Raw genomic sequence first — 14,368 nt, 5'->3', positions numbered from 1 at the left:
TTTCCCTCTCCTCTCATCGTTCTGTTCCCAAACTAGTATCCAGCATTCAGTCCTCCAACGAACACTCTGGTTTTCATCTTTGCCTTGCAAATAACCCCAGATGGGATGAACCCACCCATGGCTACAGTTAAGTTGTATTCCCCAGATAAGTTTAGAAAAGGGTACTGTGGAAGTGGGTTTGGATTGGGGAATAGATTACCCTAGAAAACAGTTGCTATGTAACAGGGAGTGGCTGCTTGATGTGTTGGTGCCTGCAGCCAGTGGGTCCCTGGTGGCACACAATCCTGGTAAGTCAGTTTTCATATGTGCCACTGTAGTTCTAAGGGTGGGAGGGAATTATGTTTCTCCAGTGTCATTTTTTGCAGTTAGCAAAAATTCTTAGTTTCTAACAAGAGTACAGGTCTCAAAATTAGTATTCCTAGTGATATAGTTTTGCCTTCATTTTGAGGAGTATTTTTATTTAAGTTCAGGAGCAAATGTATCAGACTGATAACCTTCCAACCCGAGGCTCTGTTTTAGTATTAATAGTTGACCAACTTCATTTGGACCATTCCAGAGTCACTGCTCTGGTGCAGCCTGCTTTCCTTAATGAACTCCAATTTTTCTGCTCTAGATGGTTCTTTCTTGGTATTTATTCTGGACTTTCAGTAGAATCTGGCATTGTTGTTCACACCCTTGCTTTGGTGATCACGCTATTAGCTGGATCTCCTCCAACCTCTTTTCTCTTTGTCATTTCCACATTTGTTGTGTATCTCACATCCTCTGCTAGCTCCTTACATATTCTTGTTTTCTGAGGTTATTTTTTGTTGTTATGCCCTTGGGTATCTATGATATATCTCTCCAATTCTACCTCACTTCTAAATTTTAGACCTGGAATTTATATTCCTGTGTAGGTGTCCCACAAGTTCCCTAAACTCCAGATATCTAAAACTCAGTGGATTTTCTTTATTCTCTAAAATTGCCCCTCCTTTGGAATTTTTCTCAGGAAATGATATCACTTTATACCCAGTCACAGAGGTAATCTAAGAGTCATTTCAATTGCTCTTTTTCTTTTACTCCCTACATATGTATAATTGGCAGTCTTATAGATCTTGACCTCTAAACTTATTTTCTAGTGATTCCTTCCTCTCCGACCACAATTCTGTTGTCTTGGACCACGTCCTTACTTTTTGGATAACTATATTCACTAGGAGTTAATGTCTTTGAGTCTTATTCATGATATCACCCATGATATCAGCTCAGCGCCACATTATTGAAGGGCTACTACTTAAATATGCACTTGATTAGGTTAATCTTCTACTTATACATGTTTTCTTCTATTGGGAGAAAAGAAGAAGCTTTGGAAATTAGAGAATACTATTTATTTTCATCTAATTTTTGACATTTTATAGTGTTTGCCTTCTCTTTCCTTTTTTCTCAACACACATACACACAAACAGATATACTTTTTAAATCTAGAATCTTTGTTCTTTTTATTTTAAAATATTTATTTATTTTATTCCACTTGTTATTATTATTTTTTAATTTGACGAGAGAGAGAGAGAGAGAGAGAGAGAGAGAGAGAGAAAGGAAAATGAGAAAGCAAGCTGCCAGGTCTGGGACTCAACTCGCTGTGGGCCATGTGGGAATCCAGTGCTTTTAGCTACCACTCCACCTGCAAGCCCTGGTTCTTTTTCTTTTTCTTTTTTTTCCATAGTTTCCTCTTCTTTGCTGATACCCTATCTGTTTACTCATTAAGAAAATAATTTTCTTTGGTACTTTGAACTTACTTTCCCATACTTACAATAACTCTTTTAAAATCTTATGTGCTAAATTCAACATTTAGAATATAGGTCCTTTTAGGGTGGATTTCTTTTTTCTTTTTTCTTTTTTTTTACACTGTTTTTAAATTTCCTTGTTCATGTGCATGCCTATTAATATTTGGCTATATTTGGAATATTGTGAGTGTTGTATTATAGAGGCTGTATGTTTTGTTACCTTTCTCTGAAGAGGGCTGATCTTTATTCTAATAGGTAGTTGAATTACTTGCTGACCACCTTAACTTTTATGCTTTGTAAGGGCCTATCTGTGGAAATACCAAGGATGTGCTCCTTATGTTAAGATGTGTGGTCTTTCTAATGTTTTAGCCGGATGCCTAGGAAACTAAGGAGATTTTACATCTACCTTCTAGGGCTTGCTGAGTTCTAGTATCTGTTTTCTGTTCCCAAGTGCAGAGCAGTTGCTTCTTGGTAAGTCTTATTTAATTTCACATGGATATCTCAACCTTCAGCCAAGTTCCTGAGAAACACACACACAGGTTTCTAATGCCCCCTCTATGCATAGTTTTATTCTCTCTGCTGCTTTACCCCACAGGTTCTAGCCCCTGCAGCTACCACAGTATGAACTGTGGTTGGGAAATTGTCCCCAGAGAGCCAGAGTGAACATGAGGCTCACCATGTGAATATCCCTTTTCCATGCAATTGTGATCTTGTACTGCCTGTTGTCTACTGCCTAAAAACAGTTCCCTCATAGATGTTGTTCAGTTTTATGTTTGTACATGGTTGGAGGAGGGTTACTCTTCTGCCAGGTACTTTGTCATAGCCAGAAATGGTTTTTTTTTTTTAGAGAGGTTTTTGCTATAGGGCATGTGCGCTCGCCAGACAGACAGAGACAGAGAGAGAAAGCAAGAAATCACCCCCCAGGGGGGATGGCCACGCCACAATCCCTTCTCCTCCATTCGCCTCTCGGGATCTTGGGCACACACGCACATGCGCCTGGCATGAGTTTAAGCCCCTGGGTCCAGGACTCGAACCACAGTCGACTACGTGGGAGTCCAGCGACATAGCCATTACACTAACTGCTGGTCCCTAAATTTTATTTTTTTGACCTGAATCAGTACAAAGTAATTTTCAGTTATGGTAACTTCACCTTTTAATGCATTGCTTCAGCTTATCAGTATTAAATGGCTCTCCACAGCCTGCAGAAGTGTTAGTGATAGCTAAACTCCGTAACAAAGCATATGGAGCCCTGTGTGGCCTGGATGGATCCTTTCTCTTTTGTCTGCTTCAACTCCCTGCTTGCTTTCCAAATGGTTCCCTGCTGCCTCAAGATCCTTTCAGTTTCTCTGCCTTTGTTCAAGCTGCTTATGTCAGAAATATTCATTGTCTACCTGGGAAATGCCTATCCATCTTTCGAATTTCAATATTGTCACTGTTACAACAGTGACTATAATCATTATCACAGTCAAAGTTTATTGAGTGCTTACTACGTGCTAGGAGCAGTTCAAAGTGCTTTATGTGAATGGACTCATCTCATCCTTTCAATAATCCTATCATGCAGGTACTGTTATTAACTACACTTTTGCAGATGTAAAAAATGGAGACGTTAACCTTGTCCAAGGTTACCTAACTATCATCTGTTGGACTTGGGATTTAGAAACTCACCTGACTTCAGAGCTCAGGCTTTTAACTTTCATGTAGTCAGTCATTCCTCCTCCCTGCTCCATAAGACCCTTTGTGCCTTCTTGGCACCCATCACATCACTATCATAGATATCGCTGCCACCACTGTGACGCACTTGGCTGATTAATCAAACATTCAGTGGGTGGAAAGGTATTTTTAAAGCTCTGTGTGAGCCCAGCTTGCTCCTCACTGAGAGCAGAGGTGCCCTGCAGCCCAGGAAAGACGGGGGATGGGCATGAGTTTGTGCTTGGAGGCTGGCTTCTGTGTAGTGAGCTCCGAAAGGCTTCCCTCACCCCCAAGGTTTTTGCTATAGGGCATGTGCGCTCGCCAGACAGACAGAGACAGAGAGAGAAAGCAAGAAATCACCCCCCAGGGGGGATGGCCACGCCACAATCCCTTCTCCTCCATTCGCCTCTCGGGATCTTGGGCACACACGCACATGCGCCTGGCATGAGTTTAAGCCCCTGGGTCCAGGACTCGAACCACAGTCGACTACGTGGGAGTCCAGCGACATAGCCATTACACTAACTGCTGGTCCCTAAATTTTATTTTTTTGACCTGAATCAGTACAAAGTAATTTTCAGTTATGGTAACTTCACCTTTTAATGCATTGCTTCAGCTTATCAGTATTAAATGGCTCTCCACAGCCTGCAGAAGTGTTAGTGATAGCTAAACTCCGTAACAAAGCATATGGAGCCCTGTGTGGCCTGGATGGATCCTTTCTCTTTTGTCTGCTTCAACTCCCTGCTTGCTTTCCAAATGGTTCCCTGCTGCCTCAAGATCCTTTCAGTTTCTCTGCCTTTGTTCAAGCTGCTTATGTCAGAAATATTCATTGTCTACCTGGGAAATGCCTATCCATCTTTCGAATTTCAATATTGTCACTGTTACAACAGTGACTATAATCATTATCACAGTCAAAGTTTATTGAGTGCTTACTACGTGCTAGGAGCAGTTCAAAGTGCTTTATGTGAATGGACTCATCTCATCCTTTCAATAATCCTATCATGCAGGTACTGTTATTAACTACACTTTTGCAGATGTAAAAAATGGAGACGTTAACCTTGTCCAAGGTTACCTAACTATCATCTGTTGGACTTGGGATTTAGAAACTCACCTGACTTCAGAGCTCAGGCTTTTAACTTTCATGTAGTCAGTCATTCCTCCTCCCTGCTCCATAAGACCCTTTGTGCCTTCTTGGCACCCATCACATCACTATCATAGATATCGCTGCCACCACTGTGACGCACTTGGCTGATTAATCAAACATTCAGTGGGTGGAAAGGTATTTTTAAAGCTCTGTGTGAGCCCAGCTTGCTCCTCACTGAGAGCAGAGGTGCCCTGCAGCCCAGGAAAGACGGGGGATGGGCATGAGTTTGTGCTTGGAGGCTGGCTTCTGTGTAGTGAGCTCCGAAAGGCTTCCCTCACCCCCACCCATCTGGTCCATGGGATTTTTGTTTTGGTAAAGATTCCACTCCCCCACCCCCTTTATCTTCTCATCTTCTCTAATTTGCTGGTTGATTTAAGATCCTCTGCTTACCTTTTTTTTTTGGAGATACTGATCCTCTACAGACTTTTCAAGAGGGAGTTGTTTTTGTTTTTGTTTTTGTTTTTTAGTTTTTTGTCATAAGGTACCTGTGTTCCCTGGAGATAGAGACAGCAAGTGAGAAATCATCCCTTAGGGAGGAGAGCCATGCTGCAATCCCTTTTTCTCCATTCTCCTCCTGGGATTTTGGGCACATATGCACACGGATCTGGTTTGATTTTTTGAGCCATCAGGTCTGGGTCTCAAACTGTGGTCAGCCATGTAGAAGTTCAGTGCCTTAACCACCACACCACCTGTTGGCCCCTCAAGAGGAAGTATTAAGGGAGCAGAAACAAACCCAGCTGCAGTATTGCAGGCGATAGGGTGCTGCTGTGTGATATCAGAGACATGAGAGGCCTCGGGCTCACATACATGGTTGACCTGATGGTGCCAGATGTGCTGGCTGGCTGTGGGGAAGACTGCAGACTAGTGAGATGCTGTCTAGGGTACTTGTGTATGTATCTTTCATGAAACAAACAAACAAACAAACAAACCAAAACATCCCCCCAGCCAGAAACATTTCTGTCACAGGTAAAGAAGCTCATAATGCTTTTAAAACAAGTTTCTTCCTTCTTTCTTTCTTTTCTTTTTTCTATTTCTTTTCTTCCAGGGATGATAGAGAGAGCGAGAGTGAGAGCGAGAGTGGGAGAGAGAGAGAAAAGCACCTCCAATGAGGCCCTCACACTGTGATCCATCCCTAGTCTTCAGCTAGCCCTGGACCACAGGCACATGAGCACCTGGTGTGTTCAGGGAGGTTTCCAGATGTGAACTGAACCCTTCTCATGTGAGTCAGCATCGCAGAGCATTGCTCTTACTGCTGCACAACCATCCAGTACCAGAGATGCTCAAAACTCTTATCTGAGAAGCTGAGGGCTTAAAGTTCTCTCCTCCGGAGGAGGTGATAAAAGCTACACAGTGAACCACGTCACCCCAACGTGAGTGAGAGTGCCATATATACAGCTCTGTCCCTGAGCTGGGAATTAGCTTTACAACCAGCATCTTTGATCTACCCAAGTACCTTCCTCCTGAGGCCTTGACCTGCCTTTGAGCCTTGAGAGAGGTCTTTTGTGGAGCGTTGTGAAGCTTTGTTAGCAGAGCAAAGGAAGGATTTCTGTGATGGTAGCTGCTCGCAAGGACTTCCTCATTGAAGGGACATTTACCTACAACATCTAGTAGCTCTTGCATCTTATTCTGAAATATATTTTGTTAACCGTGGCCAAAAAGGAGACTTGAGTACCTCCTCTTCTTGTTTCATTTTATTCATTTGTAATTTATAGTCTGCCTGCTTCCAAAAGTGATCAAGACATCATTTAATAAAAGGAAAAAAAATTACAAAGGCTGTCAGAACAGAGATAGAAAATAGAAATCTTCTTACAAAGAGGAAGAAAAAAAATATGACGGCCACTTAATCTAATACATTTCCTGTGAATGAGCATGAAATTTAGTTCAAAACTTCCAATTGGTAGAGGCAAAAAGGTAGACATGAGTTATTCCAGGGACAGTCTCAAAGTATCCCTATTGGAAAAATAATTTTCTTAGTTGTATTTTAAATAAAAACCCTTTGGCCCATAATCAAAATACAAAATATACAAGCATTTTATATTGGTCTTTCAGATACCTTGGTGGCTTTCACCCTTACCTCTCATTCTAGAATTTTTGAGGCTTTTTAAAAGCACACTTTCACTAGTAGTATATATAAAATAATGGCATGATTTTCAATGACGGAAGAGGTGCTCATATTAGACTTCTGGCATGCAGAGATGAGAGTGGATTGTAGTTTAGAAAGCCCCCCCCCCATCGTGATTCCGTGTATGCCCTGTAGAATGTGTTTATCTGGTTCCTTGCTGCTTGTGATAACAGGCAAAGGTGATATTTTGGTGTTAAAGTTCAAGAACCTGCCTAATAAAGCATGACCTTGACTTGAGCATTTGAGGAACAGGTACTACCAACTCTTTATCATAAAACAACTTGGATATTCTTCCTGTTGGACCTTTTCCTTTCAACAGAAGTACATCCTAATAGATCTACTAAGGCAATTAAGCCCCATAGTGTTTCCCCAGATAACTAAATGAGTTAACCTACTGGGTAGAATTGTTCTGCATTATCCATCTGGGTGCTAAAGAGAGTTTGCCAAATCCCTTCATATGGATGTTGGCTTCATTGAAACTGAGCTATTTCTCCTTCTAGTAATTGGCCCCCAGCAGATTCACCTGTTTTTTGGGGACTACTCAAGGGTGTGATATTAGCAGCATATTCTAGCAGGGATGACTCACTGGTTTTCTCTATTCATGAGGGTATTTATAGGGTCTCCAAACCTTGCTCCAAATCATTTATAAGTAGGCAATGAGCTAGAACATGGCCATCTAAAATACAAATCTTCTCTAGACCAAGATGGTCATTTTTACTTTATTTTATTCTCAAGCAGAAAGAACATTAAACTTATATTTAAAACAACATGGTTTGAGTCCTGGACCTGGTGGCGTGCTTTCTCACTCCCCTCTACGCCCCCTGTCCCTCTCTGGTCAAATTAAAAAAAAAAAAATAGATAGATAGATAAAGTTAAATAAAATAATTCTAAAAACAACAGCAACAACAACAAACATCTATTATCCCACAGTCTGTGTGTCAGGAATTCAGCATAGCTGGTTTTAGCCCAGTATCCCTCAAGAGGTTGTAGTAAAGGCATTTGCTGGGACTGCACCAATTTGAAAGGTTCTTCAGGGCTGGGGAATCCACATCTAAGCTCACTTGCTTGGCTGTTGGCTGGAGTTCTCAATTTTCTGCCATGAGGGCCTCTGCTTAGGACTGCATCAATGACTTCATGATATGGGATTTGGCTTGATCCTTGCATGACCTTGACTCAGATGCCATACATTGTTGTGCCATATCTATACAACCCACAATTAAGGAAAGCAGAATTAGGTCCCAGCTTTTGAAAATAAAACTATTAAGGCCAGCAGGTGGTGTGGTGGTTAAGGTGCTGGATCCCATATGGCCGAGTCTGCAGTTCTAGTGCCGGACCTGGTGGCCTGAAAAACATGCCGGGCATGCGTGCATGCATACATGCCCAAAAATCCAAGAGGAGAATGGAAGAGGAAGGAATTAAAGTGTGGCCATCCCCCGTAGGTGGTGATTTCTCACTTTCCCTCTCTCTCTGTCTCTCTCTGGTGAATGCATATACCCCATGGAAAAAATCTGATAAAAAAGAGAGAGCTAGAGAGAGAGAAAAGAGGACTATGAAAGAATTAGTGGGCATAATTTAAAACCCCAAAGACCCCAGGTTAGAAATGGTTTCTAGCTATTGAACTGAAGATTTTATAAGTCAAGAAAATCAATGATTAAGTCAAGAAAGTTCCATTATCAAACTTATAATTTCCGTATTCAGTGAGAAAAAGAGCACCAATAGTTGTGGATATAAAAACTGAAATGAAAGCCTGCAAGATCTTAGTGGAGTAGGGGCTTTGAAGTCCCCTGATCTGGGTTTCTATCATAGTTGTACCACTTAGCAGCTGTAACAGAAATGGTTATTTCCCCAAAGTCCTTCCTTCCTTAGTAGTAGAATTTTTAGCTGGATAAAACAGTGCCTAGAAAAGACTATATTTCTCAATCTCCTTAAGAGATAGTTGTGGTTGGGACCAGCAGATGGTGTAATGGCTACCTGGCTGGACTCCCATGTAGTTGACTGCGATTCGAGTTCTGAACCCGATGGCTTAAACTCACGCTGGGTGCATGTGTGTGCCCAAGAACCCGAGAGGAGAATGGAGGAGAAGGGATTGTGGCATGGTCATCCCTCCCAGGGGGTGATTTCTTGTTTTCTGTCTCTCTGTCTCTCTCTGTCTTTCTGGTGAGAGTACACACCCTATAGCAAAAAACTTCTCTCAAAAAAAAAAAAAACACCCCAAAAAAAAAAAACTCCTCAAAAAAAAAAAAAAAAAAAAAAAAAAAAAGGTAGTTGTGGCCATGTTAGAAAGTTCCGGCTAAAGAGATATAAGTAGAAGTGACATTAGAAAACCTTTGTGCGCTGTGTCCCTTCTTTATCCCATCCTCTTTCTTTTTCTTTTGCTATAGGATGCATGTACTTGCAGGGGAAAGAGATAAAGAGATAGAGGGAAATGAGAAAACACTCCCCCCCCATGGGAAATGGTCTCTCCTCCTCCATTCCTCCCTCCTTTTGGGATTTTGGGCATGCACCCACATGTGTGCTTTGCAAGCTGCCAGGTCCAGGACTCAAACCACATAGCCAGCCATGTGGCATTCGGCTGTCTTAACCACCATGCCACTGACAAGCTCCTTTCCTCCTCCTTACTAGTGAAATGGGATCATTGCCATTCAACAGTGTCTTCCTTGGATAATTGAGAGGGAAGCTGAAAGTAGCTTGGGTGTCTGAGGATAGTGATATGGAGAAAAGCCAACCTCTGGCTTTTTTTTTTTTTTTTTTTTTTGGTCACTCACAACTAAACTTAAACCTATCGAGGTAGTAGCCATGTGACCTCAGACAAGTTATCCAACCCTTGGACATATTTTGTGTTTTTAAAATTATAGCCTTACATGTATTACTTTAAAAATATCCTGCTGATTATTTTTGAAGGGGAAGTATTGTTGCAGAAAACCAGGAATGGAAAGCAGCACTTGGAAAGATTAGGAGAACTCTTTCTTATATTGGCAGGCATGGAGGAGTTAGCACGTTGAATCTCTGGCCCCAACTGGGGGTTGGACATGGTCTTTTATGGGGAGATTAGGGAAAGGAGAGGTCTTAGGATAGGGAACGGGCTCAGAAACTGCCCTATGGAGTGTCACAGGGAGGAGTCAGAGAAGCAGGTAGTCTAATCTCTTCAAGGTACTAATCTATTCAAGGTACTAATCTATTCAGGGTACTAATCTATTAGGTTTCATGTTATTCTGTAGCTCTGGGGAGGGGCAGTAAGTTTGCTGGAAGGCAGCTATCAGCCCTGAGTTATTCATGAATTCAGGATCTATCCATATCAGTATTGTTATAGAAGGTAAGGATCTATTGACAGGCCTACAATTTTGAAGCATTCAAGGTTTGTCCTTTTTCTAATACATATATTAGACACATACATATATACCAAATACATGCATATATGTATTTGTATATATACATGTATACCCATAGTTGATACTTGAACCACACAAGTTTGAACTGCTTGAGTCCACTTATACACAGTTTCTTTTTAGTAAGTACTATAAATGTATTTTCTTTTTCTTGTAATTTTCTTAATAACATTTTTTCTCTACTTTATTGTAAAAATGTAGCATATAATATGTATAACATTCAAAATGTGTGTTAATCGACCATTTATGTTGTTAAGCTATTAGTAGTTAAGTTTTTGGAAAGTCCAAATTATACATAGATTACTGACTGCATGGGAAGTCAGGATCTCTAATCCCTGTACTATTCAAGGGTCAACTGCATATATATATTTTGCATTTTGAATTCATCTGTTGAATCATGAAAGGAAGCAATTTAGTAAGGCAAAGAGGTAGTGCCTGCAGGGAAGGCTGGGTGACATAGGCCACAGATGCCTCCAGGAGAACATTAACTTTGGGGTAAGTTGTATCATCTTGGAGAGTAGGGCCTAAAGTTACACCTTGTTTATCCCTGTGAACAAACTGTAAAAATATAGGCACATAGTGACTACTCAAAAATACTCGACTAAATGAACACCAGGTCATCTGATAAGAGAAGTTTGTCAAAAAGTGAGTTAATTGTTCCTGATGTTTCATTCTATAACCACAGTGGGTTTAGGATGATATGGGTGGTGGCAGAACATGGTTGATAACCATAGTATTGGGAGGCCAATGGCCTCCCTACTTCAGTGGTCCATGAGTTTCGTTTATACCTTTACAAGGTGGATAGTGGGAGAAATGGAGAAGGGAATACAGTATGGACTTTATAGGAAGAATATGAGGTAATATATGCAGAGTGATTTATTTTATTTGGCATATGGTAAGTGTTGGATAAATTGTAACAGTAGTAATAATAATAATTGTTATTGTTTTTGCTATAGGGGAAGAGAGAGAGAGAGAGTGAGAAATTAACCCTTGGGGGGGGGGTTGGTTACACCATAATCTCTTTTCTTTCAGTCTTTTCTTGGGATTTTGGGCATGCACACACATGTGCCTGTTGTAATTTTCAAGCCTCCAGGTTTGGGACTTGAACCATGGATTTGGCCATGTGGGATCAAGCACCTTAACCACCATACCATCTTCAGGTCCAGTAATTGTTATTGTTATGATGATGAGTATTATTTTGACAGAGTGCACCCAGACAAAGAATTATCACACCTACACTGGGGCAAGTAGAAGCTCCTTAGAGGACAAAGCAGCACACTAGCTAATATCCTATGCAATTGTCCTGTCAAGACAGGGCCATTTCAGGATGTGAATGTCCCTAACTGGAGGGAGTCTATCAATGTATGGATGATTTGAACATCCCATCATGATTTTCTCTCTTAGTTCTAAGCCCATAAGGACATCTTTCCAAGTCTCTCTGCCCTACCCTTACTACTTGGGTTTTCAAAGACACTGTCCTTCTTGGTGTAGAAGTTCCAAAACAAAAAACAAAAAACAAACAAACAAACAGAAAAACCACACACACACACACACACAGAAAAAACAAGAACAAAACCCTGTCCTCTTTGGCTGGAAGTAAATTGCCAAAGAAAGGAGAGAGAAAAGGACTCAAAGACATTAGCTTTCAAACTTATGTGGTCCTAGAGACAGAACCAAGATCCTATAAGACATGGGGTTTGATGTGGGAAGCACACTCAGGCCATTTAAGTCCTCATTGTGATGCTTCTAGAGGTCAGGAGTAAACGTGCCCATAAGTCTCCTTTGAAAGCAAAAAGATATCCAGTAAACGTGCCCATAAGTCTCCTTTGAAAGCAAAAAGATATCCAGTAAACGTGCCCATAAGTCTCCTTTGAAAGCAAAAAGATATCCCTCAATACTTACTCTATAGGTTGGAGTAAAGGTGGTGTTGGGAAGATGGGGAGGCTGAAATCAAGGTTATATGACTGGAACTCACTCCCCTTTGGAAGGGGACATTGAGTCCTCTTTAAGTTCAACACACTGGAAGGAGGACTTTTGTTCTTTCCTCTCTGAAGTGGGAATTGTGTTTGAATAGTGATGATTTCTGGAAGCAGAAGAGCCTGGCCATCACTTTTGCTGGTGGTGGCCATTAGCATTTGTCTTTGCCTGTGTGCCTTTCCCAGCTTGTTCTCAGTCCCCTCAGGCTTCCCCTAACCTCATCTGGTTAAAATTCAAGGCCACTTTGTTTTAATGGTTCCTCCAAACTCTAAACATAAACATCAGCATTAATGGTTTGTTTGTTACACTAAAGTTTTATGGTGATAGTGAGGAAAGTTTAGTTTTTTATATCTTTTTTCTTTTTCTTTTTATTTCCTATTAAGCTGCTACAACAAATGGTCCTAGGGCCAAAGATAATGCTAGCCTGGGGAGTGAGCTACCATTTACATGCTCAGGTGTAGGGATAGTTCTTAGGCTGGTGCCAGTTGATGTGCACCCTCCTGTTGTTACTCTGCTGGTATCCAGTGAAATAAGCCCGAGTTAAGTGGCCTACCCCAACCATCTGGGTGGCAATTCACCATCTCTGAGCCTAGAAGCATTGGAGGGAGGCGAGGCTATAAAATTCTTGGTCTGGTGCCCTGTGTAATTTGTAGGAGACTTTAGAGAGCTTAACCTCTCTGCCATCTGGTGCTCAGGTAGGGGGAGATGGAGAAAGAGGAGCCATGAGAACTCAACGTTGTTTTCACCTATGTGGTGCCCCTCAGACAGCAATGGGCAATTTCCTAGTCAGCATCTACTGGGGCTGAGAAGATTTCTGAGAGTTTCCATGCTTGAGCATCCATTTAAGTCCTCATTGTGATGCTTCTAGAGGTCAGGAGTAAACGTGCCCATAAGTCTCCTTTGAAAGCAAAAAGATATCCAGTAAACGTGCCCATAAGTCTCCTTTGAAAGCAAAAAGATATCCCTCAATACTTACTCTATAGGTTGGAGTAAAGGTGGTGTTGGGAAGATGGGGAGGCTGAAATCAAGGTTATATGACTGGAACTCACTCCCCTTTGGAAGGGGACATTGAGTCCTCTTTAAGTTCAACACACTGGAAGGAGGACTTTTGTTCTTTCCTCTCTGAAGTGGGAATTGTGTTTGAATAGTGATGATTTCTGGAAGCAGAAGAGCCTGGCCATCACTTTTGCTGGTGGTGGCCATTAGCATTTGTCTTTGCCTGTGTGCCTTTCCCAGCTTGTTCTCAGTCCCCTCAGGCTTCCCCTAACCTCATCTGGTTAAAATTCAAGGCCACTTTGTTTTAATGGTTCCTCCAAACTCTAAACATAAACATCAGCATTAATGGTTTGTTTGTTACACTAAAGTTTTATGGTGATAGTGAGGAAAGTTTAGTTTTTTATATCTTTTTTCTTTTTCTTTTTATTTCCTATTAAGCTGCTACAACAAATGGTCCTAGGGCCAAAGATAATGCTAGCCTGGGGAGTGAGCTACCATTTACATGCTCAGGTGTAGGGATAGTTCTTAGGCTGGTGCCAGTTGATGTGCACCCTCCTGTTGTTACTCTGCTGGTATCCAGTGAAATAAGCCCGAGTTAAGTGGCCTACCCCAACCATCTGGGTGGCAATTCACCATCTCTGAGCCTAGAAGCATTGGAGGGAGGCGAGGCTATAAAATTCTTGGTCTGGTGCCCTGTGTAATTTGTAGGAGACTTTAGAGAGCTTAACCTCTCTGCCATCTGGTGCTCAGGTAGGGGGAGATGGAGAAAGAGGAGCCATGAGAACTCAACGTTGTTTTCACCTATGTGGTGCCCCTCAGACAGCAATGGGCAATTTCCTAGTCAGCATCTACTGGGGCTGAGAAGATTTCTGAGAGTTTCCATGCTTGAGCATGGTTTTGTGCTACTTCCTTCAAGATCCCTTCAGAGATGCTATCTATTTCTGGGAAGAGTGCCTTGAGCTGAGTGCTGAATTCTTTTGCCGGATTTTGGGGACCTTGAATATGTGAATTAAGAGATGTGGTGCTGGGAACCAGCAGTTAGCGTAATGGCTATGTCGCTGGATTCCCACGTAGTCGACCGCAGTTCGTGTCCCGGACCTGGTGGCTTAAAACTCACGCCGGGCGCGTGTGCGTGTGTGCCCAAGATCCCGAGAGGAGAATGGAGGAGAAGGGATTGCGGCGTGACCATCCCCCCTGGGGGGTGATTTCTCGCTTTCTGTCTCTATGTCTCTCTCTGTCTGTCTGGCGAGCGCATGCGCCCTACAGTGAAAATCTCTCCAAAAAAAAAAAAAAAGTCGAA

The 14,368-nt window shown here is 41.9% G+C and overlaps 1 protein-coding gene and 1 long non-coding RNA gene across 2 annotated transcripts in view; one reads left to right on the top strand and one right to left on the bottom strand.

Annotated features, from left to right (window-relative positions):
• The window catches only part of CALN1 (calneuron 1), a 579,183-nt gene that overhangs the window by 161,766 nt on the left and 403,049 nt on the right, over positions 1-14,368 (top strand). The window lies entirely within an intron of this gene.
• LOC102473299 (uncharacterized) overlaps positions 7,680-14,368 on the bottom strand; it is a 23,068-nt gene continuing 16,379 nt past the window's right edge. The window contains exon 3 of the long non-coding RNA XR_335514.1: positions 7,680-7,910. This is a non-coding gene — a long non-coding RNA (uncharacterized LOC102473299). The remainder of the gene's footprint in view (positions 7,911-14,368) is intronic.

The sequence above is a fragment of the Tupaia chinensis genome, unplaced genomic scaffold (genome assembly GCF_000334495.1).
Source record: "Tupaia chinensis unplaced genomic scaffold, TupChi_1.0 Scaffold000429_1, whole genome shotgun sequence".
Taxonomy (NCBI): Eukaryota; Metazoa; Chordata; class Mammalia; order Scandentia; family Tupaiidae; genus Tupaia; species Tupaia belangeri.
This window is presented reverse-complemented; position numbering and strand designations above follow the sequence as displayed.